The sequence below is a fragment of the Poecilia formosa genome, unplaced genomic scaffold (genome assembly GCF_000485575.1).
Source record: "Poecilia formosa unplaced genomic scaffold, Poecilia_formosa-5.1.2 Scaffold250, whole genome shotgun sequence".
NCBI lineage: Eukaryota > Metazoa > Chordata > Actinopteri > Cyprinodontiformes > Poeciliidae > Poecilia > Poecilia formosa.
Window position 1 is genome coordinate 25290 of NW_006800189.1, and position 4154 is coordinate 29443.

General features: G+C 39.0%; 1 long non-coding RNA gene across 1 annotated transcript; it reads right to left on the bottom strand.

The window, feature by feature from the left end:
• Positions 1 to 1463: 1463 nt before the first annotated feature.
• LOC103150329 (uncharacterized) lies at positions 1464 to 1908 on the bottom strand. Its single transcript, XR_001664457.1, has 2 exons — positions 1684 to 1908; positions 1464 to 1590 (listed from the first exon to the last, which is right to left on the bottom strand). It is a non-coding gene; the product is annotated as an uncharacterized LOC103150329 (long non-coding RNA).
• Between the last annotated feature and the right edge of the window lie 2246 nt (positions 1909 to 4154).

A 4154-nucleotide genomic window follows, 5' to 3' on the forward strand; every position in this document is an offset into this window, starting at 1 on the left:
ACCATGTCTCTCGGCTGGCCTGGGAACGCCTTGGGGTTCCCCCGGAGGAGCTGAAAGAAGTGGCTGGGGAGAGGGAAGTCTGGGCCTCCCTTCTGAAGCTGCTGCCCCCGCGACCCCACCCCGGATAAGCGGAAGAAAATGGATGGATGGATGGATGGATGGATGTTGTACGATGTTTTAAGATCTTGTTCAGTGTGCCTCATTTTAACTTTTTTTTAAAAAGGTTTTGTTGGCTCTAGTGGCCTTTATTTGAAAGTAGTTTGACAGAAAAGAAGGTTATGAGAGAGGGGGAAGACATGCGGCAAATGTCACGAGGTCGGGAATTGAATCTGCGACCACCGGCATGAGGACTAAGGCCTCTATACATGGGTTGTGCTTTGCCCCTGTGCCACCACTGCTCCCACCCCTCCAAAGGTCTCTGCACTGCCCTGAGGCAAACATTCTTTTCTGTTTGATGTATCATCAGTGAAAAACACTGTAACAATGAAGTATTAATGACATATTTTCACAGTTTTTTTTTTTTTTTTTTTTTTACATCTTTTTACTTTTTCCAGATGTTACTATAAAATTAATGGAGAATGTAAAATAGATTTTAATTTCAACATTGAAAGAAAATTAATATTTTTGCAGGCAATTTTAATGTTAATATTTTTAAGATAACTCTTTTTATAACTATATGAATACCTTATATGAAGTGTTAAAATTAAAAATTTTAATTAACAATGACATTTGTGTCACTGCAATATAGAAAACGTTTCTACACTAATTTTTATGTTAAATTTGTGGCTACAGAAGGTACCATTAATTAGTCTTATCTGTTTTCAAATATTTTCTTAAAGCTTATTTTGTTCCAGATTTTGACTTTTGAACTAATTTCTTTTGTATCTTCACTAAACACATGATGTTATTTGTTATTATTTTTACATTAGGATTTTATTATTTGTTAAATGTTGTATTATGCAACTTCTGTTTCATCATTTTTGTGCACAGCTCTTTGGTCTTGGTGGAGTTTAATTTTCTCTAGAACTAAATCAGGAATAGTAACTCCAGAGCTGCAGAGTTTAGATGATTTTCATTTCTGATATAAAAGATACAAACTGAACAAAATAAATTACTTCTGGTGTTCCTCTTCATGTGATTAAAAACTTGTCACATTTCCAGACTCAGTTCAGGGAAAATATCAACTGATCAACTGAACAAACTGAACCATGAATGTAAAGACGATCAGCCAGGAAATGTTGCTTTTTCAATGCATTTATTGATTTATTGGTCATTTCTGAGACAGAGAAAGATCCATTAGGGAGGTCAAGTAGAGATGAGAAAATCATAGTTATTGATTTATTCTAATTCTACAAACATGTGGATCAAACTGATCAAGATACAATAATAACATTATATCTGAGGAAATTTGATGAGAATTATATTTCATAACAGTTTGTGTTATTGAATCCCAATTGTTGTTCTTATCCACCCAATGTATTCACACACATCAGTGATTGAAACTGGGTTCCGACATGGATTCTCTGATACACCTGGAGAAATCACACCATAAATCATGTTGTTGAACACCACAGCTGAACCAACGTCACCCTGTAGAAAAAATTATATCAATATATGTATTTATGTTGTAAAACAGAAAAGTTTTCTAATCACTGGAGAGAGATATTGAAGAAACAAACTTACATTACATACATCCTTGTTTGGTCCTCCAGCAGAGAATGTATGGCCATATCCTGGCAGGAAGTTGGAAACCTCAACAACGTTCATGTTGACACACTGAAGACGTGGTGCAATAGCAGCATCAGGTACTGGAGAGAAACATGAGAATCATAAACATGTTCTTCACTCAACCTTCTATGTAGAGACAGAAACAAAGATTTTATTCTCATAACTTTAATATTTCTCTCACATGACCGATTATTGGGGCCGGTTGTTCTTCCCTCTCCTGCCAGCTGAACAGTATCACCTCTAAAACACAATTAGAATAAAATGTAATAATACAAGACAACAATTTAGAACATTTATTCTTTGTAAAGAAAAGGAAATAAATCCATGAAGGACTTCATCCACTGACACAGGAGTGTCCTCCTCCAGTCCTCATTGTCCTGTGTCCTTTACATGTGTCTCTGGTCCAACACACCTGAGCTAAACTGGTTCTGGTTCTGCTGGTGGCCTGATTACCTGACTCAGGTGTGCTGAAGCAGAGGTAGCAGGACTGGAGACAGAAAACCTGAAGTCATGTTTTTGATCAGAGAAAGACTTACACTTTAGGGCGTTTAGTGCAGTCTGGTAGTGGAACAGGTGGGACACCCGTTACTGGTTTCCGAAGCTTCAGCAACATGATGTCATGCCGCCAGCCTTCGGGAGCATAAATCGCAGGTTTCTTTTGGATTCTGGGAACTCTTTCTTTAGCAGTCAGTGGATGAATTTTTATTGTTGCTGCATTAATCCTGCAGAAAAGGTTAGATTATAATGAACACACAGAAAATCAGATGATTTGCAGATAAAACTGTCTTTGTGTCTCTTTCTTACCACCCAGTCTCCACCTTCCAGCAGGTATCTGTAGTCAGGATCCACTGAGGGTGGATCAGAGATCCTCCACACAGTCTCCTATGAGTACCCTTGCCGATCTCCAGCCGTACATGATAACGATGCTCCTTTTTGTCACAGTCATTACCTCCAATGATTCTCTTCTGCAGAGAAACAGCTGAGTTCACTGAAACACCTGGAGAAGGAAAAGGAGGATTTTACTCAGAAACCATGTACAAACATGGCTGCTGGAGCAGAAAAAGGATAAACAGTTAAAGATTAAAAAACATCACAGTTGATATGCAAAAAAGTTTCAATCTGAAACAGAATCAGAGGGAAGTTTGAGAGTCACAGAGAGCAGCAGCCTCCCTGCAACCAGTGGAAGTGTCTCCAGTGTGTCCAGTTTCCCCAGTGTGTCCAGTGCTTCAGACTCACCCAGCCCCAGCAGCATCAAAACCTTCAGCAGAGCCATTGCTGGTCCAGCTTCCTGTGAATGTCTGCAGTCCTGCAGCAGCTTTTAAACTGTTCACAACTTCCTGCTGGAGAGACAGCCACCAATCACAGGACAGACACCGATCTGCGCGTCATCTGCATACAGAGTGACTTTAACATCTCATCGTTCTAAAGAAACTTGAAAAAAGTTCTTGTTCCATTGACAGATCATTTCACTAATATCCAAACATTTCCCCTTTTACATGTTAAATAATCAGCCAATGAAACAAGAACTTTTTCATCAATATAAAGGAATTGACTTAAAATAAGAAAATCCTTTATTTTGCTGTAAAGTTAATTGTAAGTTTTGCCTTTTCTCAGGTGACAGAGATTTACACTAGAAACTAGATTTAAAATAATTGGCAAATTTTCTGCTTTTTCAGTGCAGAAGTTTGCAATGAGTTTTGCTCAAGTGAAAACTTGATGAAGAAGCACTGTTTACAAAGAAAGAGTAACTTGTTCTTGTTTTCAGCTTGATGTTTCTTTAGGAAAGAACTGTTTGGTTTCCAGTATACAAGAATTCTCATCTGTCCGCACAAGACAGTAGAATAATTTTTGTTCATTGATGAGCTGTGAAAACAACCCTCTGTACCACAGGTGTCAAACTCCAGTCCTTGAGTGCCACTGCCTTGCAACCTTTAGATGTGCCTCTGCTGCACCACACCTGAATAGAATAATTAGGTCATCAGCAAGACTCTGGAGGACTTATCTACACAAGGAGTTAATTTAGCCATTTCATTCCAGTGTTTTGTACCTGTGACACATCTAAAAACTGCAGGACAGTTACCTTGAGGACTGGAGATGACACCCCTCCTCCACAAACAGACAAGGTTATTTTGTTATTTTGAATAACAATATTACATTGCTGGCTGGTGAAGAGCATTTGAATTTGTTGTAAATGCAAAATTTCAACAAAAAATTAAAACTCAGAAATTCACACAATTATCCATCCATCCATCCATCCATCCATCCATCCATCCATCCATCCATCCATCCATCCATCCATCTTCTCTGGGATGAGGTCTAGGGAGTAGCAGTCTAAGTAGGGAGGCCCAGACTTCCCTCTCCCCAGCCACTTGTTCCAGCTCCTCTGGGGGATTCCCAAGGCATTCCCAGGCCACCTGGAAAACTCC